Source organism: Triticum urartu, chromosome 7A (assembly GCF_056163025.1).
Source record: "Triticum urartu cultivar PI428250 chromosome 7A, HENAU_Tu73, whole genome shotgun sequence".
NCBI lineage: Eukaryota > Viridiplantae > Streptophyta > Magnoliopsida > Poales > Poaceae > Triticum > Triticum urartu.
This window is the reverse complement of record NC_141879.1, coordinates 243,953,050-243,977,987: the sequence shown is the minus strand read 5'-3', so window position 1 is coordinate 243,977,987 and position 24,938 is coordinate 243,953,050.

Genomic DNA, 24,938 nt, shown 5'->3' with positions numbered 1-24,938 from the left:
AACCAGGCTTCAATGACGATGAGTCCGGCGCGCAGTTGTCTTCGGCATTGCAAGGCGGGTTCCTTCTCCGAATACATCACAAAAGAATTTGAATACAAGGATAGTGTCCGACCCTGCAAAATAAGTTCCACATTTCACCGTAGAGAGAATAATGTCTTCGCAGATCTAATCCACTAGCTTGTTTTGGTAACATGACGTCATGTCATGGCCAGGTGATTATTCGAACCGTTTCTCTTAACCCGCTGCACACATAACGCGAGGCGGTTTCTTGACACGTCTTGCCAAAGCGGAGATCGTGTTCCCCTAATTACGGGATTCTCATTAATGTGGTTCGTGGGTAACCCAACCGCGTCTAGGACTCCTAGATTATAGGTAAGTCCTAAACGGCTACAGAGAGGACGCTTGATATTCACCCTCTTTATAAGGGGACAAGGTTTTCTCCTTTTCCCTCCCGTGCCCAACCAAACCCTTCCCCCGCCTCGAGTTCTAACACCCAAAGCTCAGGTTAGGTGCTCCGGACCTTCAACCATGTCCGGATCCAGCCTTCAAGGCCGATGGACGCCCTCTTCCATTACGGAAGAGGACATTAAGAAGTTGAGGGAGGCCGGATATCTAACCGCCGAGGTTTCGCATCGGCTGCCTGCTAGAGGGCAGGTCGTCCCTACTCCCGAACCCAACGAGAATGTTGTGTTCGTCTCCCACTTCCTCCGAGGTCTAGGCCTCACTCTGGATCCTTTCGTCAGGGGCTTGATGTTCTATTATGGGTTAGATTTCCACGATCTAGCCCCGGACTCCTTTCTCCACATCACGACATTTATTGTTGTGTGTGAGGCCTTTCTCCGCGTTACCTCTCACTTTGGCATGTGGCTCAAGACCTTTGAAGTAAAGCCAAAGATGATCGAGGGGCAACAAGCAGCGTGCGGAGGTGCATCAATAGGCAAGATGGCAGGAGCTCCATGGCCGAGAGGTTCCTTTCCAGAGGTGCCGAATTATGGCAACAGGAGTGGTTTTACGTCACGTCTCCCAGAAGTACCAAGTGGGCGGCTGCCCCCGCTTTCCGCTCGGGCCCCCCACGACAACTGATGTCATGGATTAGCAGGGGTCTGAGCTGGGGTCCAGCCAAGGACGTGCCTATACTGCAAAGCCGCATCCAAGATCTCTTCAAGGGAGATTTCAATTTGGTTGTGGTAATACAAGTTATGCTGGTTCGCGAAGTCCAGCCTTGCAAACGCCGGCCCCTGCGTTTGTGGGAGTTCAACCCAGAGGGACCACGTGCCATTCAAAGTTTCCTCGGCCTGATGCACGAGGAGATGTACAAGTCATTCTTCGGACCTGAAGTGGAATGTCCGGATATCACTGAGGACATGGGCCTGAGCAGTAACCGCGCCGCCGAACAAGTAAGAAATCCTTTAGCCGAACACACTGTCTTTTATTCAAGGTTATTTTTGAGAGTTCGACTTTTGACCAGGACTGTCTAACGAAGGCGAAGATGATTCGGTGTTTGGCCCCCCTCCCTGAGGGTTTGGAAAATCCGGTACTGGAGAAGATGCTCGAGGTCGCACCTTGCCCGGAGCCCTTGAAGGAAGATACCGAGGGGGATAATACGGGCGAACGCGGGCCCCCATCGCTACCCGCTCCGACCGAGGGAATGAGCGTCTCCATGAAGGAGGACGACCAGGGGAGGAAAAGGATTGCTTCCGAGGATCCAGAAGCCGAAGCCTCCAAACGGGAGAAGAAGTCTCCCACGGAGGGTCCTGCCTTGGGGGGTGCTTTTGCCGCACAAAGTCCACGAGGGGATCAGCCCTCCCACGAGTTGTAAGTGATCCAAAATATTTTAATAGTAAGAGTATGCTATCTTTTTCCACTGAGAAAACAACCACGGCATATATCTTGCAGTTCGGGCCTCAGCCCCTCTCAAATGAGTTTGTCTTCGGGGGATCATCTTCCGGAGATGATGGAGAGCGAAACGCCTCCCCCGACTCCTCCGCTCCAGAAGCAGGCGACCCCGAAGTGTCATCGTGGAGGGCCTCTCCGGATCCGGTGAGGCCAGAAGATAGTCCCATAGACCCCAGAAGTCCCCAGTGTCCGGCTCCCGAAGAGAGCATACGAAAGTGTCCGGCACCGCCTGGTGTGCGGTCGGACGTTCTGAGGGAGTTGGTGGGGGGAGCGGCCATCTCAGAAGAGCACCATATGTTGATGGGTACGGTGATGGAGAGAATCTCGTCCGCTGAAAGCGGATTACATGAAGCCTTTATGAGTCTACTGACAGGCTTTGAGGTATGTGGGATAATATGTGATAGTACTGCACATGTTAGGTGTGCCCTGTGTAGATAGTAGCCCCTGAGACTCTGGTTGTCGTCGAGAATGGCGGCGAACAGAGGATCATATTCCCACGCAATAACCAAACTGCCTCTATGTGCAGGTGGTGGAAGCTCCGGTGGCTAGCCGGACTAGGGAGTTTGCCCAATTGAAATGGCAACTGGATGTGACCAACGCCGACATCGAGCTTGTTAACAAGAGGCTTGACGAGGCACAGGGTAAGTGTTATTATCCGGTGAACGCCACATAGTAAGAGCAGCATAATGCCAGTATCTTTAATATGTTGTGACTGCAGATGGAGCTGCCACCGTGGAAGCCTTGTGGGCGGAACTTGCCCGAGCCAAGGAACAAGAGAGGAGTAGTAATGCGGCTGCTTTGAAGGCGGCCGAAGAGTTGAAAGCCGAGAAAGCCGCACATTGCGAGAGCCAGGAGAAGATGGCCAAGATGGCCATAGAATTGAAAGACACTGCCGACCGTTGCCGGGTCCTTGAGAAAGAGAACCAAGCGAAGGCAACGGACCTTGAGAAGGCCACGGCGGCAGACAAAGACACCCGTTCTGCTATGAGAGCAAAGAAGGAGGAGCTGTGGGAAGCCGGGGATATTGCGGCTGGAAAACCCTTCATGTTACGGAGGAAGTTCGGAGATCCACGGTATACCCCTCTGGATCGGCTGTGGAGCTCGGCAGATGCGTATATGGATTTGGCGGCGAGCGCTGCCGATGCGGCCAAGTACTTCCAAGGTCAGACAGATTGTGAAGTGGACAAGCTGTTCTGAACGCAATTCTACGTTCCAGAGCGTCCGCTTTCATTGACTGACCAGCTAGCCGAATGGGCCGAACTGAATAGGTTGTCCGGACTCGCCATGAGGTCTGTTGTGGATCAGCTATGGCCGGAAGGGCCTAAGCCGAACAACTATTTCAGCTTAGTGCAGCAGCTCCTTGATGCGGTGCCGCGCATTAATGCGATGAAGAGGTCGGCATGCATAGAAGGCTCGTGGATGGCCCTTGCCCGTGTTAAAGCATACTGGGCGGAGATGGACGCTACCACTGTTGCGGCGCAGGGTTCGGCCATAGGCCGTGTGGCTGTCGAACACTATTTCAAGGAAGTTCTCGAGGGTGCTCGTTTGATAGAGGCCCAGGGGCTCGAAAAATATTATGTTTGAGTGATATGTATTCTCATTGTAAACATAATGCTTTTATGAAGTTTTTATAGGGCTGTGTTCATACCTTTGCCTGAAAGTAGTATGATGCCTCCTGTGTGGCCGTTTATGTATACATTTGTATAACCTGAAAGATTGCAGACGTCGGCTCCAACCCCCACGCATATAATGTGGAGGTGCTCGCAAAAAACGTGTGTTCACACTTGACCCAACGTCTTGGTCCTGATAAGGAGGTGATAGCGCAGCGAGCGAGGCAACCGGACTATAATGCTTGAACACTTTCACTTAGCCATAGGAGTTTGACAGTGGGGCTACTAGATAGCCCCTGGTGGCTCCGCACTCTCCTGATTGCGGGGTGCGTATATGCTTGGCCGGAAAACGGCCCTTCGTTAAGGCGGAGGAATTCAAACATTCTGATAGGTCATCGAGTGGTTGACCAGTCTCACGCTATATCATGACAGTCAATTTTCGGCTTTCTCTACTGAGGCGCTCGTCCGGATGAACCAGGGCACAAGCACAGTAGTTCTCCTGGTGCTACCTTAGCCGGTAAAGCGGAACATGAGGCACCAAAACAAAGGAGCTGGGCAAACCCAACATTTGACCAAAGCCAATGATTCGGAGCTGATGCATATAAGGCCGAACTCGGGATGCCAAACACTACCTAAGGTATTCGGTCTTTATGGTATAAACCAGGCCGAAATAGTGCCGCTTGTAAGAAGCCCCTTGTGTCCAGGTACGTGCATTATTTTGACGTGGCCACATGCCAAGATGTCAGCATCCTTCTCAATTTCGCTGAGAGGTCGGTGGATATGTATCAACAAGAGACAGTAAAAAAAGGTTTACGCAGGGTCTTAATCTAAAAAGAATCCTTGGAGCAGGTCCCTGTTGCACGTCTGCGCCTGTATCTCCGTTGTGCCATATCCTGGACGGGTGTAGCACGATGATCATCTGTAAAAGAGAGGAGCTGAGGTGAAAAAAGCTGTCGTGCAAAAGATGGTTTTTTAAAGAAATCATTTATAATTCTAGGTAAGTAAGAATCGCCGCTTGTCTGCGCACATTGAGCCCCTTGTATTTGTAATAGGGGTGTGATCATTGATCTGGTATAAATTGCATATGGCTGCACCGGACTCGTCTAGCCATGTCCGAGGCCGTGACAACCTGCTAAATGCTTTAGCTGGTGAGGCAATTTTTAGTGTGCGGCTGCCAGGGCAGTCGCACGCTCTTCGGCGCGCCGCCTAATACTTCCGTTCACTGTAATGATGCCACGTGGACCGGGCATCTTGAGTGTGAGGGAAGCATAGTGTGTTATTGCATTAAAGCGAGCGAAAGCTTCGCGTCCGAGTAGTGCTTGATAGCCACTTTGGAACGGAGTCATGTGGAAGGTTAGATGTTTGCTACGGAAGTTATCGGGGAGGCCGAATATAACTTTTAGTAGCAGGGAGCCCGTGCAACGAGCCCCTGGGCCCGGCGTTACTCCTTTAAAGGTAATATTGCTATGGCGAATTTTTGTTGGGTCTATCCCCATTTCGCGGATTGTATCCTGGTAAATCAGATTTAGTCTGCTGCCACCGTCCATCAGGACTCGTGCGAAGCGGTATCCGTCAATTATTGGGTCTAATACCAGGGCAGCCCATCCTGCATGCCGGATACTTGCTGAGTAATCATGATGGTCGAAAGTGATTGGTTGAGACGACCAGTGGCAGGACTCTGCGGTGATAGGCCTTCGGGCGTATTTTTCTAGGAGTGCCGTTTTGTTTCTCCCATTGATCACGTGTAACACGTTTACTATTTTGACTTCTGGTGGAAATTTCTTTTGTTCCCCAGCGTCTCCCTTGAGAGGCTCATCCTCATCTTCACTTGGTGTATCCTCCCCCTTGTGTACGGTGTTGAGCTTGCCGGACTGCTTGAAGACCCAACATTCTCTGTGGGTATGATTGGCTGGTTTGCCAGGGGTGCTATGGACCTGACATATTTGGTCCAGAATTTTGTTCAGGCTGGACAGTTCGTCTCTGGCGCCTTTAGAGGGCGGCTTCTGATCTGGCCGAGAGCTTTTGAATCCGGCGTTTACTGCCGTGCTCTTCGTGCTGTCTCCTTTGTTCCGGCGTTTGTTATTGCTGTTGTGCCGTGATTTCTCGTTTCCATCTCTAACTTCGGATGTACTGGGGTTGCTGGTGCTGCATCTGGCTAGCCAGCTGTCCTCACTCGCGCAAAAGCGGGTCATGAGGCTTGTTAATGCTGCCATCGTTCTTAGCTTTTCTTGGCCGAGGTGTCTGGCGAGCCATTCGTCATGGACGCTATGTTTAAACGCTGCCAAGGCTTCGGTGTCCGGACAGTCAACAATTTGGTTCTTTTTAGTAAGGAACCTGTTCCAAAGTTTTCGGGCTGACTCTCTGGGCTGTTGAGTTATATGGCTCAAATCATCCGCGTCCGGAGGTCGGACATAAGTTCCTTGAAAATTTGCCCGAAAAGCGTCTTCAAGCTCTTCCCAACTTCCAATGGAGTTTTCAGGGAGGCCCTTAAGCCAGTGGCGGGCTGGCCCTTTGAGCTTGAGGGGTAAGTACTTGATGGCGTGGAGGTCATCTCCTCAAGCCATATGGATGTGGAGGATATAATCCTCAATCCAAACCCTAGGGTCTGTTGTTCCGTCGTATGCCTCTATGTTTACGGGTTTGAATCCCTCTGGAAATTCATGGTCCATCACCTCATCGGTGAAACATAGGGGGGGTGTTGCACCCCTGTATCTGGGTGTGCCGCCTTGTTCGGATGTTTGTTGTGGTACATTGTAAGCTGGGGCGCGCTTGCGTAGTCCGTAGATGGATCTGGTTGCGCCATCCTTTTTATGCGAGCCCTCGCGTGGATCGCGTATTGGCTTGTGAGTGGCGTTGTTTTCCGCTTGATGTTGGCCGTGAGGTCGTCTATCCGGCCAGGTGGTCGTTTTGATTTTTGGTTGTGAGGGGTCTGAGGTCTCCTCATCGAATTTAGGTAGCAACTTCCGCTTTGGGTAGCTCTTGGTGGGGCGATTGTCGCCGTACTTCGCTGCTGTGTTGCGTACTTTACTCCATCTGATTTGGAGTGTGTCCTGCGCAGCCTTGAGCCTTTGCTTCTGCTTTTTTTAGACTCCTCACGGTGGCAACAAGCCTTTGACGGGCATTCTGCTGCTCCGGGTGCCTGTCCGGCGTTGTGTTGTCCGGACTATTATCTTTGACAGAATTGGTTGGTTCGGTTTGATTCTCCGTATTGCCGTGGTCCGGCAGTGGTTCGCCCTACTCCAACGCTGGGTCTGTGTGATCGTTATTTCTGGCGAGGCGGGATTTGGGGCGGCGCTTGCGCCGCCTCTTTGACTGCTTCTCGAGGGAACAAGCCTTCGGTGCGTCCTTTCGTTCCTCGTCGTCGTCTTTTGGTGTGTCCACCATGTATACATCATATGATGAAGTGGACGTCCAGTGCCCTATGGGCGGTGGTTCATCTTCGCCTCTCGCATCGTTGTCCATACCGTCGATGTCTGCGGAGTCGAAGTCAAGCATGTCGGTTAAATCATCGACAGTGGCTACAAAGTGGGTGGTGGGCGGGCGTCGAATTTCTTCGTCGTCCGCATCCCAATCCTGTTGGCCACAATCCGGCCAGGGCTCTCCAGAAAGAGAGAGACATTAGTGAATTCAGAATGTCTCCAAAGGGCGAGTGCTGAAAGGTATTTGCGGCGGTGAATTCCCTGATCGGCGCCCACCCGGATTCGATTGGCAGGGGCGCGGATGGTTCGGGGTCCGGAAGAGAGTCCGGCACCTTAGAGTCACGGGCTGTGCGGAGGATTATGCTGGTGTTTGGCTCGATCACCGTCGATACTGCAGCCCCTGAGGTGGTGTCTAGCCACCCATCCTCAATTGGTGCAGTTGGCTCCGAGCTAAGGGTCGGAGCTGGTGTGGGCGGGGCCTCTGGAGTACCGTCCGGTGGCAGAGCTAGGTCATGCCCATCGAGACAGTGCGGCGCGCCCGGCTGTGGCTCGAATCCATCGAAGATCAAGTCTCCGCGAATGTCAGCCGTGTAGTTCAAACTTCCAAATCTGACCTGATGGCCAGGGGCATAGCTTTCAATCTGCTCCAGATGGCCAAGCGAATTAGCCCGCAGTGCAAAGCCGCCGAATACGAAGATTTATCCGGGGAGAAAAGTCTCACCCTGGACGGCATCGCTATCGATGATAGTAGGAGCCATCAAGCCTAACGGTGACGACACAGAGGAACTGTCAATGAAAGCACCAATGTCGGTGTCAAAACCGGCGGATCTCGGGTAGGGGGTCCCGAACTATGCGTCTAGGCCGGATGGTAACAGGAGGCAAGGGACACGAAGTTTTACCCAGGTTCGGGCCCTCTTGATGGAGGTAAAACCCTACGTCCTGCTTGATTGATATTGATGATGTGGGTGTTACAAGAGCAGATATACCATGAGATCAGAGAGGCTAAACCCTAGAAGCTAGCCTACGGTATGATTGTATGTTGTGATTGTTGTCCTACGGACTAAAACCCTCCAGTTTATATAGACACCAGAGGGGGTTAGGGTTACACAAGGTCGGTTACAAAGGAGGAGATATCCATATACGTATTGCCTAGCTTGGCTTCCACGCCAAGTAGAGTCCCATCCGGACACGAGACAAAGTCTTCAATCTTGTATCTTCATAGTCTAACAGTCCAGCCAATGGAGATAGTCCGGCTGTCCGGAGACCCCCTAATCCAGGACTCCCACGCCCCTTGTGGCCGGCGGCCTCCTCCTCCCCTCTTTTATATACGGGGGAGGGGCACCCCATAGACACACAAGTTGATCTTTAGTTGTGTGTGGTGCCCCCCTCCACAGTTTTACACCTTGGTCATATTGTTGTAGTGCTTAGGCGTAGCCCTGTGTTGGTAGCTTCATCATCATCAACAACACGCCGTCGTGCTGAGGGAACTCACCCTCAGCCTCAACTGGATCAAGAGTATGAGGGACGTCATCGAGCTGAACGTGTGCAGACCGCGGAGGTGCCGTGCGTTCGGTACTTGATCGGTTGTTTCGCGAAGACGTTCGACTACATCAACCACGTTACTAAACGCTTCCGCTTTCGGTCTACGAGTGTACGTAGACACACTCTCCCCTCTCGTTGCTATGCATCTCCTAGATAGATCTTGCGTGATCGTAGGAATTTTTTTGAAATACCGCGTTCCCCAACAAGAGTATACATCCCGGATCCAGAACTTTGGCGAACAAGTAGGGGTCGACATAAGGCCCGTCGAATCCGAAATGATATGGACCAATCTGAAGCAGGTGGAGCAACTAGACAATGTTTGCTATCCGCGGCTTATGGGCATAGGATGAAATATTGTCCCGACCTGAACAAAGACGGTGCTTCCACATCGACGTCTGCAACAACAGGAGCAAGAGGTGGACGTGGTCGTGGCATTCGAGGCCGAAGGGGAGGACGAGGAAGAAATAACTCACAAGCTATATAATGTGGCGGACAATGTTTTAATTTGTAATGTCGTCTGGACTATGTTTTACTTTGTATGTCCGAACTATGTTTTAATTTATAATGCCGTGTGGACTATGTTTTACTTTCTATGTCTGAACTATGTTTTAATTTATAATGTCATTGTATCCGTTGCTTCATGGTACAATTGATAGAGGTCACTGGGCTGCACTTATGCAAGCAGGCAAGAACTTAGACATTTTGGTCACTCGCACCCCAAAGACTAACTGGATGATACACCCTTCATGGGTTGATAGGTATTGATACATAAAATGCCTTACATGTTTGACATAGGTATTGAAACATATAATGACTTACTTTTCATGCTACATTCTCTTTGTTTTGTAGGTTAAGTTGGGATGGCCTTCTACCCTTGGCACGGCTGGTTGAGGGTACGTTGGAAGAGTGGGTTGACCATCTGAACTTGGGTGAGGAAGGTGAACCAATGCAGTTGCGAAAGAGGCAAGTGAAACGATTCTCCTACGACAGGTCACTCCTTACCTACTTAGTAGATAGATGGAGACCAAAGACACATACCTTTCACTTTCCCTCGGGAGAGATGTCACCTACTTTACAAGATGTCTCCTACTTGTTGGGATTACCTTTGGCCGATGATGCCATAGGTCCTTTAGAGGAAGAACCTAGCTGGCTAGCAAATATGCAGGTCCGACTAGGACTCTGGCCCGACTAGGCAATATAAGCCGGCCCAGCCCCTCGGGAGAAACCCTAGCCGCCAGCCTCGCCCGCCCTCGAGCCCCGCGCCGCCGCCGCTCGCCCCCACGCGCCGCGCCGCCGCCGTCGAGGTTCACCGCCGCCTCGACTTCCGTGCCTTTGTTTAAAAAAAGATCGGTTTTCGTCGGTTTTTTTTAGTTTCGGTTTTTTTAAATAGATCAGTTTTTCCGGTTTACTTAAATAGTGAGCGTTCGTCCGTTTGTTCGTTCTAGCGAGCGTTTGTCGTTTTTCTTTTTCTCAGATTAAATCCGTGATTTTTTTGATCGCGATTCCTGATCCGAGTTTCGTTTTAGTATAAGTTTTCGCTCGTTTATTGGAATCAGGCGATTCAAGCGCCTAGAGATTTGTCTCGAAACCCTCTATCCGTTTAACCAACTTAAACAAGATTTTGCTACTATAAAATTTTCCCTAGATCCAGATTACTAGAACGAAGTTGTTTTCTTTCACCGTTTGACTTTCGTTGCTTCGTTCGATTTGATTCTTTTTGCCAACCGGAGTTCTTAAGATGAACCTTCTGGTTAGATCTCTTATTTGAGTTTTACCTATGCATTAGATGAGTACTTATTGTATGCTTGTTTGTTTGTCTATGATAGAATACCCGGAGTGCGTCGCTTGTTACTTCGAATCGTTAGGTTTCGCGGATCACCAGCAAGGCAAGTAACACTTTGATCATACCTTTTCTACTACCCAGTTTTATTGCATTAGATCAATCCTCACACATTGCATGATTAGGATCTAATTAAATTGTGGGATGGGAAGTAGATGAGGTAGTACCTATTACCTGGTATTATCAAACCTTTGCGTGTTACTTCTACGTTTGCTTATTATGCCGTGTTATGCTAGTAGACGTGGATTGGGTGAGTGATATCCATGACAGATGTGAGTTTGTTAATTAATGGTTTATCTAAGGTGGCAACTTAAACACACATCTGGGTGGATTGAGGCACCTGGGTAATTCCAGGACTTGCCTGTTTTCTTTTGGACCGCCACCCAGGCTCAAAGGGATCATGAGACTATTCATGCTAGAAACTTCCGTGTGCAGCCACAAGCTATTATGGGCTCTAGCATAGTTGACTAAGTCGTGCGAACTCTTACAGTGGTAGACTAGCAGATGTAGGGGATGTAGGTGGTACGGTCTACCCGATCGTAAGGTGCTAGCGCTTCTGAAAGACTATGTCTCGGTCATCCGTCTTCTCAAACACCCTATAGTGGAAGAAACCAAACAGAGGCGATCGAGTCTTGTGGGGAAAAGTGCGCAAACCTCTGCAGATTGTAATAAACTAATCATGGTTAGCCGTGTCCCCGGTTATGGACATCTTGAGTATCTAGTACTTGGATTATCATGTGAATCTCAACATGTTACTCTAAATTAATTTTGTTGGGTTATGTTTAATGATGATGTTTAATTGGGATTGAGAATGCTGTCAACCATTCTCAATGTTTAACAACCACCATGATAGTAATTAAATTTTATTCCTTTTGAAGTAGGGAAAATTTGGCTTTACGCAAAACTGTAACCATAGTTGTTCATTCCATTACTCTCTATGTGTTACATTGCCAGCATATTCCATGTGCTGACCCGTTTCGGGCTGCAATGTTAATGTTGCAGACTGTTCAGACGACGATTAAGGAGTTTTTAGGTCGTGGTTCTATACTCAGTGATGCCGTTGGAGTTGATGGACTCACTTATCTTCCAAGCCTTCCACTGTTATCGTTATTAGATGGCCTTAAGCCATATTTATTGTAATAGGTTTCTCTTATGAGACACTCGATGTAATAAGTGTGTGATTGCTACTCTGCTATAAATCCTCCGAGTACTGTGTGGTGTCAGCATTACTGATCCAGGGATGACATCGGAGCACAGAGATCAAACTGTTTGAGGTCTGGTCGCTACAGAGATGGTATGAGAGCACACCCTGACTGTAGGACACGACCACTAAGTTAGAGACCTAGATCACTATCCACTCTCTTCTCTTCTGACTTCTCATCTTTTCTACTCTTTATGATGGTGGATGCAAGGAACAAGTTCACACAACCAGATGAAGATACACCCTTTGGACGACACTTGAAGGAAGTCACTAAATACCTGAAAATAGGAGTACCAAGCTTCACGGGAACCTACAACGCCACTTTACCTGAAGAAGAGTGTTGGATGATTCAAGTTCAAGTTCCAGGCAGGACGTTCATGCCAGTCACTGAGCCCATAGAGTTTTTTTTTATGCACCAACTTGGAGTCTAGGAAAGAGCATGGCAGCTCACATCGCCATGGGACACATTGGAGAAGTCTACCGCAAGGATCTCAAGGATACTATCTACCAGATTTGTGGATGCCGAGATGAGCACTGGGAGATGATCAGCACTAGGAAGGATAGGTCAATCGCAGCTTTTATCCAGGAGTTAAATCAGCACATTCGATGACGGGAGAACCAGATGTGCATCGACATGATAGATCTGAAGAAGGCTAAGACAAGAATCAAGGAACTGGAGGAAGAACTCAAGGCTACACGTGAAGATTATGAAGAGGAAATTGAAGTATTGGTGGAGAAGAATGACGACCTGATCAAGAAGATTGGAATATTTATGGGAGGCCCTACGCCAGTAGATGAAGACGAAGAACCCCAGGAGATTAGCCCGGAAGACTACATCATCATCGACGGAACCGACTCGGAAGCAGATAGTAGCGGTGATGACTATGTTGATGAAACTGGAGCAGATATCATGGAGTCAACAACCGAAGAATATTTCTAGTAGACCACCTCATCAGTAGTAGTAGTCCACTATGTAAATATAGTAGTCCGAGCACTTTTGCGATAGTTAGATCGATTGTATGCCTTTGTTTGATTGATTGAAGTGAATTGTTTACTTTTGCCTCATGTGCATATGGGTAGTGTTTTCTCTTTAGACCCCCTCTATTCTTATATCTCATCTTTTCTAAAACCTTAGATGCCTTCGAGACGTGACCCCGGATTTGCCTTTCCACCGGAGCTCACCCAGTTGATCCAGAAGCAGAACACATTGATGCAGTTGCTAGTCCAGAATCAGAATCGGGGGAACAACAACAACCCACCATCACCACCACCACCTGTTGACCACTTAGCCCGTTTTCATAGGCTGAATCCGCCGGTGTTTTCCAGCAGCACCGAGCCGATAGTAGCAGATGATTGTCTCCGCAAGACAGCAAGGGAGTTAACCAAAGCAGGATGCACAGATGCGGAGAAGGTGAAGTTTGCTGCACATCAGCTAGAAGGACCCGCAGCATCATGGTGGGAGAATTTCACAGCCACTTTCCCAGTTGACACTGTCACATGGGACCAGTTTCAGCAGGCTTTTCGTACTGCACATGTTTCAGCAGGAGCTATGGCCATGAAGAAGCATGAGTTCCGCAACTTGCGACAAGGAGGACGGATAGTTGGCCAGTATGTGGAGGAATTTAGAGTTAGCACGTTATGCCCTAGATGACGTCGCTAGGATGCAGCTAAGCAGGAGAAGTTTCTGGAAGGACTGAATGATGAGTTGAGCATGCAGTTGATGGTAGCCACCTTCAACAACTACCAAGAGTTGGTAGATCGTGCTCTTATGATTGAAGGGAAGCAGTAGCAAATTTAGAATCGCAAGAGGAAGTATGGACAAGGAAAGTACAACTCAGGAGCTCAGCAGAAGCCACGTTTTACCCCTAGACCGGGAGGACATTTTCAGCATACCCATGGAGGAGGTAGCTTGCACAATCACAATGGCACCAAGAATGGTAATGGCAATGGAGGAAGCAACGGCCAGAATCGCACCAATCCCTCAACCCCAACCAAGAAGGACCTGAGCCAAATCACTTGTTTTAAGTGTCAGAAGACCGGACATTATGCCAATGAATGTCCTGAAGGCCAAAATGGCAATGGAAGTTCTGGGAAGAAGCCGAACCCTTTCAACAGGGGACAGGTGAACCACGTTAGCGTGGAGGAGGTTGAAGCTTAGCCCGATGCAGTAATAGGTAAGTTTTTGGTTAAGTCATTTACTGCACTCGTTCTTTTTGATACTGGTGCATCTCATTCATACATCTCAAGGGGATTTGTGGATAAGTATAACCTACCAACCCAAGCCCTTAGGTCACCCATGTTAGTAACCTCGCCCGGAGCAGAGTATGTGGCTAGTCTATGGTGTGATCGGTTACCATTAAGGATTGGTAACTATGTTTTTCCCTCAAACCTAATAGTATTGGAATCTCAAGGATTGGATGTGATATTAGGCATGGATTGCTTATCAAAGTATGAAGGGAATATTGAATGTGCTAGTAAGTCAATTTTGCTTACCACCCCAAAAGGGAGAAGGATCAAGTATGTATCCTGGCATGTGCCAAAGAGGACTCAAGTAAATTGCTTAATAGGAGTTGTGCAGGAGGAAGTACTAGTGGTAAGGGATTTCCCTGAAGTATTTCCAAAGGAGTTGCCAGGCATGCCACCGGATAGAGATATTGAGTTTTTGATTGAGCTATTGCCAGGCACAGGGCCAATATCAAAGAGACCATATAGGATGCCAGCAAAGGATTTGGTGGAAATTAAGAAGCAGATTAAGGAGTTACTGGATAAAGGATATATTCGCCCAAGTTCTTCGCCTTGAGGATCGCCAGTACTACTAGTGGAGAAGAAGGATGGATCGTTAAGGATGGTTGTTGATTATCGAGGATTGAATGAAGTAACGATCAAGAACAAGTACCCACTACCAATGATCAACGATCTGTTTGATCGATTGCAAGGAGCTAAGGTATTTTCCAAGATCGATCTGCGATCAGGATACCACCAGTTGAAGATTCGAGAACAGGATATTCCGAAGACAACTTTTACCACCAAGTATGGGTTGTACGAGTATACCGTTATGTCATTTGGCCTGACTAACGCACCTGCCTATTTTATGAACATGATGAACAAAGTGTTTATGGAGTTTTTGGATAAGTTCGTCGTAGTGTTCATTGATGATATCCTGGTTTATTCGAAGAATGAAGAGGAGCAAAAGGAGCATTTGCGTTTGGTACTTGGAAAGCTCAGAGAACATCAATTATATGCCAAGTTCAGCAAATGTGAGTTTTGGTTGAAGGAAGTAGGATTCCTCGGACACGTTATATCTGGAGAAGGTATAGCAGTTGATCACACTAAAGTGGAAACCGTGACCAAGTGGGAAGCCCCAACAACAGTTGGAGAGATTCGGAGTTTTCTTGGACTCGCAGGATACTACCGGAAATTTATTGAGAATTTCTCAAAGATTGTGAAGCCTATGACTGAGTTGTTAAAGAAGGATACCAAGTTCATATGGACAGAGGAATGTGAGGCTAGTTTCCAGGAGTTGAAGAAACGTTTGGTTACCTCACCAGTGTTGATTTTGCCAGACCAGACCAAAGATTATGAGGTGTATTGCGATGCTTCACGTCGAGGACTTGGAGCAGTACTTGTGCAGGAAGGGAGAGTTGTTTCATATGCCTCAAGACAACTGAAGCCTCATGAGTTAAATTATGCCACGTAGGATTTGGAGTTAGCAGCCGTAGTGCATGCTTTGAAAACATGGAGACATTTCCTCATTGGAAATCATTGTGAGGTGTACACGGATCATAAGAGTTTGAAATACATTTTCACGCAGAAGGAATTGAATCTCAGACAAAGGAGATGGTTGGAGCTCATCAAGGATTATGATATGAGATTGCATTACCTTCCCGGAAAGGCTAATGTAGTAGCTGACGCATTAAGCCGTAAGAGCCATGTCAATACATTAATGATGGGAGAAATACCAAGGGAATTAGTAGAAAATATTCGTGAACTATGTTTGGAAATAGTTCCGAGAGGCTATGTAGCAGCATTGGAGATTCAGTCAACTTTGATGGATAAAATCAGGGAAGCTCAGAAAGCTGACAAAGAGATTGCCGCTATAAAGGAGAAACTGAGCAAAGGAAAAGCTAAAAGATTTCGTGAGGATGAGCACGACACCCTATGGTTTGAAGACCTTGTTTACGTGCCCAATGACCCGGAGATCAGGAAGTTGATTTTGCAAGAGGCACACGATTCACCGTATTCAATTCACCCAGGAAATACCAAGATGTATTTGGATTTGAAGGATATTTTCTGGTGGACCGGAATGAAGAAGGATATTGCGGAGTATGTAGCAGTTTGTGATGTATGTCAGAGAGTAAAGGCAGAGCATCAGAAGCCAGCAGGACTGTAACAACCATTGCCGATACCCGAATGGAAGTGGGATAAGTTAGGCATGGATTTTATCACGGGATTGCCCAGGACTCGTTCAGGCTATGACTCGATTTGGGTTGTAGTTGATCGATTGACGAAAGTAGCTTATTTCATCCCAGTAAAGACCACTTACACCGGTGCTAAGTTGGCAAAGATATACATGACCAGGATCGTATGTTTAAATGGAGTTCCAAGGAGTATCGTATGAGATAGAGGAACCCAGTTTACCTCAAAGTTCTGGAAACAGTTGCACGAAACTTTGGGTACCAGGCTAGAATTCAGTACAGCTTTTCATCCACAGACAGATGGATAGACCGAGTGAGTCAATCAGATTTTGGAGGATATGCTGAGATCTTGTGCATTAGATTATGGATCTAGTTGGGACGATAATTTGCCATATGCAAAGTTCTCTTACAACAACAGTTATCAAACTAGTTTAAAGATGGCCCCTTTCGAAGCTTTGTACGGAAGGAGGTGCAAGACACCGTTGTCGTGGGATGAAGTTGGAGACCGCCAGTTGTTTGGACCTGACTTGATTAAAGAGTCTGAACAGAAGGTGAAGTTGATTTGTGATAGGCTCAAGGTAGCCCGGTACAGACAGAAGAGCTATGCAGAATCTAAACGCAAGGAGACAGTTTACGAAGTCGGGGATAGAGCTTATCTTCGAGTATCTCCACTTCGGGGAACAAAGCGTTTTGGAGTTAAAGGGAAGTTAGCGCCACGATTTGTAGGACCATATCGAGTTTTGGAGTGTATGGGAGAAGTGGCCTACAAGTTGAAATTGCTCGAAGGATTGTCAGGAGTTCATGATGTGTTCCACATTTCTTAGTTATAGAAGTGCCACGCGGAGATGGCTGACATACCTTTGAGAGACACAGTGCCATTGGAAACAATTCAGTTGGATAACAATTTGACCTATGAGGAGAAACCAGTTAAGATCCTCGAATTTGCCAGCCGAGTTACCCGCTGCAAGGTTATCAAGTTTTGCAAAGTTCAGTGGAGCCAACACACAGAGGATGAATCCACCTGGGAGCGAGAGGAAGACTTTCTCAAAGACCACCCTCACCTGTTTTCTAGCCAACCAGAATCTCGAGGGCGAGATTCATCTTAAGGGGGGTAGGTTTGTAACATCCCAAATTTTCAATTTGGAATGTTATACATTAGATCATCATTGCATATCATATTTTATTTTGCATTTTGGTTGATCCTAGAAATTCTACGCAACTCAAGGACCCACGGAGAGAGTTGGGGATTTCGTTATTTTCAAGAATAGGATCATTTGATTTTATTTATTTTATCATCAACTATTTCTATTACAAAAATATGAGAGAGGGAATAAAATGACTTTCCCAAAATAAAGAAATATTGAGGATTTAATAATAAAATCAAATAAGATTTTATTTTGGAGTTTTTCGGTGTTTTATTTGAATTTAGGAAAAATGTGCGTTTTTCAAAATTGCATTTAGGTCCCAAATAAATGTTCACCTTGTGCGGCTTGATTTTAGAAGCCCGTGAAAATTTATTTTGGAATTTTTGGAGTCCATTTAGTATTTCTTTTTATTTTATTTTCTTCTGAGCGGAATAATTTAAAAAAAACAAACCAACCTAACGGGCCGTGTCCGACTAGGACTCTGGCCCGACTAGGCAATATAAGCCGGCCCAGCCCCCCGGGAGAAACCCTAGCCGCCAGCCCCGCCCGCCCTTGAGCCCCGCGCCGCCGCCGCTCGCCCCCGCGCGCCGCGCCGCCGCCGCTACTCGCCGCCGCTGCCCGCCGCCGCCGCCGCCGCCGAGGTTCACCGCCGCCTCGACTTCCGTGCCTTTGTTTAAAAAAAAGATCGGTTTTCGTTGGTTTATTTTAGTTTCGTTTTTTTAAATAGATCGGTTTTTCCGGTTTATTTAAATAGCGAGCATTCGTCCGTTCGTTCGTTCTAGCGAGCGTTCGTCGTTTTTCTTTTTCTCAGATTAAATCCGCGATTTTTCTGATCACGATTCCTGATCCGATTTTCGTTTTAGTATAACTTTTCGCTCGTTTATCGGAATCAGGCGATTCAAGCGCCTAGAGATTCGTCTCGAAACCCTCTAACCGTTTAACCAACTTAAACAAGATTTTGCAACTGTAAAATTTGCACTAGATCCAGATTACTAGAACGAAGTTGTTTTCTTTCGCCGTTTGACTTTCGTTGCTTCGTTCGATTTGATTCTTTTTGCCAACCGGAGTTCTTAAGATGAACCTTCTGGTTAGATCTCTTATTTGAGTTTTACCTGTGCATTAGATGAGTACTTATTGTATGCTTGTTTGTTTGTCTGCGATAGAATACCCAGAGTGCGCCGCTTGTTACTCCGAATCGTTAGGTTTCGCAGATCATCAGCAAGGCAAGTAACACTTTGATCATACCTTTTCTACTACCCAGTTTTATTGCATTAGATCAATCCTCACACATTGCATGATTAGGATCTAATTAAATTGTGGGATGGGAAGTAGTTGAGGTAGTACCTATTACCTGATATTATCAAACCTTTGGGAATTACTTCTACGTTTGCTTATTTTGCCATGCTATGCTAGTAGACGTGGATTGGGTGAGTGATATCCATGACAGATGTGAGATTGTTAATTAATGGTTTATCTAAGGTGGCAACTTAAACACACATCTGGGTGGATTGAGGCACCTGGGTATTCCAGGACTTGCCTGTTTTCTTTTGGTCCGCCACCCAGGCTCAAAGGGATCATGAGACTATTCATACTAGAAACTTCTGTGTGCAGCCACAAGCTATTATGGGCTCTAGCATAGTTGACTAAGTTTTGCGAACTCTTACAGTGGTAGACTAGCAGATGTAGGGGATGTAGGTGGTATGGTCTACCCGATCGTAAGGTGCTAGCGCTTCTGAAAGACTATGTCTCGGTCATCCGTTTCTCAAACACCCTGTAGTGCGAGAAACCAAACGAAGGCGATCGAGTCTTGTGGGGAAAAGTGCGCAAACCTCTACAGAGTGTAATAAACTAATCATGGTTAGCCGTGTCCCCGGTTATGGACATCTTGAGTATCTAGTACTTGGATTATCATGTGAATCTCAACATGTTACTCTAAATTAATTATGTTGGGTTATGTTTAATGATGATGCTTAATTGGGATTGAGAATGTTGTCAACCATTCTCAATGTTTAACAACTACCATGTTAGTAATTAAATTTATTCCTTTGAAGTAGGGAAAAATTGGCTTTACGCAAAACTGTAACCATAGAGCTTTCCACCAGCCAAATATGCATATAGTATAGCTGTTTCACTCCATTACTCTCTATGTGTTACATTGCCAGCATATTCCATGTGCTGACCCGTTTCGGGCTGCAACGTTAATGTTGCAGACTTTTCAGACGACGATTAAGGAGTTTTTAGGTCGTGGTTCTATACTCAGTGATGCCGTTGGAGTTGATGGACTCACTTATCTTCCAAGCCTTCCGCTGTTATCGTTATTAGATGGCCTTAAGCCATATTTATTGTAATAGGTTCTCTTATGAGACACTCGATGTAATAAGTGTGTGATTGCTACTCTGCTATAAATCCTCCGAGTACTGTGTGGTGTCAGCATTACTGATCCAGGGATGACACCGGAGCACAGAGATCAGACCGTTTGAGGTCTGGTCGCTACAGAGATGGTATCAGAGCACACGCTGACTGTAGGACACGACCCCTAAGCAAAAGACCTAGATCACTATCCAGTCTCTTCTCTTCTGACTTCTCATCTTTTCTACTCTTTAGGATGGCGGATGCAAGGAACAAGTTCACACAACCGGATGAAGATACACCCTTTGGACAACACTCGAAGGAAGTCACTAGATACCTGAACATAGGAGTACCAAGCTTCACGGGAACCTACAACGCCACTTTACTTGAAGATGAGCGCTGGATGATTCAAGTTCAAGTTTCAGGAAGGACGTTCATGCCAGTCACTGAGCCCATATAGTTTTCTTTTGATGCACCAACTTGGAGTCTAGGAAAGAGCATGGCAGCTCACATCGCCACGGGACGCATTGGAGAAGTCTACCGCAAGGAACTCAAGGATACTATCTACCAGATTTGTGGATGCCGAGATGAGCACTAGGAGATGATCAGCACCAGGAAGGATAGATCAATCGCAGCTTTTATTCAGGAGTTAAATCAGCACATTCGACGACAGGAGAACCAGATGTGCGCCGACATGATAGACCTGAAGAAGGCAAGGACAAGAATCAAGGAACTGGAGGAAGAACTCAAGGCTACACGTGAAGATTATGAAGAGGAAATTGAAGTATTGGTGGAGAAGAATGACGACCTGATCAAGAAGATTGGAATATTTATGGGAGGCCCTACGCCAGTAGATGAAGACGAAGAACCCCAGGAGATTAGCCCGGAAGACTACATCATCATCGACGGAACCGACTCGGAAGCAGATAGTAGCGATGATGACTATGTTGATGAAGCTAGAGCACATATCATGGAGTCAACAACCGAAGAATATTTCTAGTAGACCACCTCATCAGTAGGAGTAGTCCACCATGTAAATATAGTAGTCCGAGCACTTTTGCGATAGTTAGATCGATTGTATGCCTTTGTTTGATTGATTGAAGTGAATTGTTTACTTTTGCCTCATGTGCATATGGGTAGTGTTTTCTCTTTAGACCCCCTCTATTCTTATATCTCATCTTTTCTAAAACCTCAGATGCCTCCGAGACGTGACCCCGGATTTGCCTTCCCACCGGAGCTCATCCAGTTGATCCAGCAGCAGAACACATTGATGCAGTTGCTAGTCCAGAATCAGAATCAGGGGAACAACAACAACAACCCACCACCACCACCACCCATTGACCACTTAGCCCGTTTTCTTAGGCTGAATCCGCCGGTGTTTTCCAGCAGCACCGAGCCGATAGTAGCAGATGATTGGCTCCGCAAGACAGCTAGGGAGTTGACCACAGCAGGATGCACAGATACGGAGAAGGTGAAGTTTGCCGCACATCAGCTAGAAGGACCCACAGCATCATGGTGGGAGAATTTCACAGCCACTTTCCCAGTTGACACTGTCACATGGGACCAGTTTCAGCAGGCTTTTTGTACTGCACATGTTTCAGCAGGAGCTATGTCCATGAAGAAGCGTGAGTTTCGCAACTTGCGCCAAGGAGGACGGACAGTTGGCCAGTATGTGGAGGAATTTAGTAAGTTAGCACGTTATGCCCTAGATGACGTCGCTACAGATGCAGCTAAGAAGGAGAAGTTTCTGGAAGGACTGAATGATGAGTTGAGCTTGCAGTTGATGGTAGCCACCTTCAACAACTACCAGGAGTTGGTAGATCATGCTCTTATGATTGAAGGGAAGCAGCAGCAAATTGAGAATCGCAAGAGGAAGTATGGACAAGGAAAGTACAACTCAGGAGCTCAGCGGAAGCCACGTTTTACCCCTAGACCGGGAGGACATTTTCAGCATACCCATGGAGGAGGTAGCTCGCACAATCACAATGGCACCAAGAATGGTAATGGCATTGGAGGAAGCAACGGCCAGAATCGCACCAATCCCTCAACCCCAACCAAGAAGGACCTGAGCCAAGTCACTTGTTTTAAGTGTCAGAAGACCGGACATTATGCCAATGAATGTCCTGAAGGCCAAAATGGTAATGGAAGTTCTGGGAAGAAGCCGAACCCTTTCAAGAGGGGACAGGTGAACCACGTTAGCGTGGAGGAGGTTGAAGCTCAGCCCGATGCAGTAATAGGTAAGTTTTCGGTTAAGTCATTTACTGCACTCGTTCTTTTGGATACTGGTGCATCGCATTCATACATCTCAAGGGGATTTGTGGATAAGTATAACCTACCAACCCAAGCCCTTAGGTCACCCATGTTAGTAACCTCACCTGGAGTAGAGTATGTGGCTAGTCTATGGTGTGATCGGTTACCATTAAGGATTGGTAACTATGTTTTTCCCTCAGACCTAATAGTATTGGAATCTCAAGGATTGGATGTGATATTAGGCATGGATTGGTTATCAAAGTATGAAGGGAATATTGAATGTGCTAGTAAGTCAATTTTGCTTACCACCCCAGAAGTGAGAAGGATCAAGTATGTATCCCGGCAAGTGCCAAAGAGGACTCAAGTAAATTACTTAACAGGAGTTGTGCAGGAGGAAGTACCAGTGGTAAGGGATTTCCCTGAAGTATTTCCAGAGGAGTTGCCAGGCATGCCACCGGATAGAGATATTGAGTTTTTGATTGAGCTATTGCCAGGCACAGGGCCAATATCGAAGAGACCATATAGGATGCCAGCAAAGGATTTGGTGGAAATTAAGAAGCAGATTAAGGAGTTACTGGATAAGGGATATATTCGCCCAAGTTCTTCACCTTGGGGATCGCCAGTACTACTAGTAGAGAAGAAGGATGGATCGTTAAGGATGGTTGTGGATTATCGAGGATTGAATGAAGTAACGATCAAGAACAAGTACCCACTACAAATGATCAACGATCTGTTTGATCGATTGCAAAGAGCTAAGGTATTTTCCAAGATCGATCTGCGATCAGGATACCACCAGTTGAAGATTCGAGAACAGGATATTTTGAAGACAGCTTTTACCACCAGGTATGGGCTGTATGAGTATACCGTTATGTCATTTGGTCTGACTAACGCACCTGCCTATTTTATGAACATGATGAACAAAGTGTTTATGGAGTTCTTGGATAAGTTTGTCGTAGTGTTCATTGATGATATCCTGGTTTATTCGAAAAATGAAGAGGAGCATAAGGAGCATTTGCGTTTGGTACTTGGAAAGCTCAGAGAACATCAATTATATGCCAAGTTCAGCAAATGTGAGTTTTGGTTGAAGGAAGTAGGATTCCTCGGACATGTTATATCTGGAGAAGGTATAGCAGTAGATCCTGCTAAAGTTGAAACCGTGACCAAGTGGGAAGCCCCAACAACAATTGGAGAGATCCAGAGTTTTCTTGGACTCGCAGGATACTACCAGAGATTTATTGAGAATTTCTCAAAGATTGCGAAGCCTATGACTGAGTTGTTAAAGAAGGAGACCAAGTTCATATGGACATAGGAATGTGAGGCTAGTTTCCAGGAGTTGAAGAAACGTTTGGTTACCTCACCAGTGTTGATTTTGCCAGACCAGACCAAAGATTATGAGGTGTATTGCGATGCTTCACGTCGAGGACTTGGAGCAGTGCTTATGCAGGAAGGGAGAGTTGTTTCATATGCCTCAAGACAACTGAAGCCTCATGAGTTAAATTATGCCACGCATGATTTGGAGTTAGCAGCCGTAGTGCATGCTTTGTAAACATGGAGACATTTCCTCATTGGAAATCATTGTGAGGTGTACACGGATCATAAGTGTTTGAAATACATTTTCACGCGCAAGGATTTGAATCTCAGACAAAGGAGATGGTTGGAGGTCATCAAGGATTATGATATGAGATTGCATTACCATCCCGGAAAGGCTAATGTAGTAGCTGACGCATTAAGCCGTAAGAGCCATGAAAATACATTAATGACGTGAGAAATACCAAGGGAGTTAGCATAAAATCTTCGTGAACTATGTTTGGAAATAGTTCCGAGAGGCTATGTAGCAGCATTCGAGATTCAGTCAACTTTGATGGATAAAATCAGGGAAGCTCAGAAAGCTGACAAAGAGATTGCCGCTATAAAGGAGAAACTAAGCAAAGGAAAAGCTAAAAGATTTCATGAGGATGAGCACGACACCCTATGGTTTGAAGACCGTGTTTACGTGCCCAATGACCCGGAGATCAGGAAGTTGATTTTGCAAGAGGCACACGACTCACCGTATTCAATTCACCCAGGAAATACCAAGATGTATTTGGATTTGAAGGATATTTTCTGGTGGACCAGAATGAAGAAGGATATTGCGGAGTATGTAGCAGTTTGTGATGTATGTCAGAGAGTAAAGGCAGAGCATCAGAAGCCAGCAGGATTGTTACAACCATTGCCGATGCCCGAATGGAAGTGGGATAAGCTAGGCATGGATTTATCACGGGATTGCCCAGGACTCGTTCAGGCTATGACTCGATTTGGGTTGTAGTTGATCGATTGACGAAAGTAGCTCATTTCATCCCAGTAAAGACCACTTACACCAGTGCTAAGTTGGCAAAGATATACATGACCAGGATCGTATGTCTGTATGGAGTTCCGAGGAGTATCGTATCAGATAGAGGAACCCAGTTTACCTCAAAGTTCTGGAAACAGTTGCACGAAACTTTGGGTACCAGGCTAGAATTCAGTACAGCTTTTCATCCACAGACAGATGTGCAGACAAAGAGAGTCAATCAGATTTTGGAGGATATGCTGAGAGCTTGTGCACTAGATTGTGGATCTAGTTGGGACGATAATTTGCCATATGCAGAGTTCTCTTACAACAACAGTTATGAAACCAGTTTAAAGATGGCCCCTTTCAAAGCTTTGTACGGAAGGAGGTGCAAGACACCGTTGTCGTGGGACGAAGTTGGAGACCGCCAGTTGTTTGGACCTGACTTGATTAAAGAGTCTGAACAGAAGGTGAAGTTGATTCGTGATAGGCTCAAGGTAGTCCAGACAGAAGAGTTATGCAGATTCTAAACGAAAGGAGACAGTTTAGGAAGTTGGAGATAGAGCTTATCTTCGAGTATCTCCACTTCGAGGAACAAAGCGTTTTGGAGTTAACGGGAAGTTAGCACCACGATTTGTAGGACCATATCGAGTTTTGGAGCGTATGGGAGAAGTGGCCTACAAGTTGAAATCGCCCGAAGGATTGTCAGGAGTTCATGATGTGTTCCACGTTTCTCAGTTAAAGAAGTGCCACGCGGAGATGGCTGGCATACCTTTGAGAGACACAGTGCCATTGGAAACAATTCAGTTGGATAACGATTTGACCTACGAGGAGAAACCAGTTAAGATCCTCGAATTTGCCAGCCGAGTTACCCGCAGCAAGCTTATCAAGTTTTGCAAAGTTCAGTGGAGCCACCAGACACAGGATGAAGCCACCTGGGAGCGAGAGGAAGACTTGCTCAAA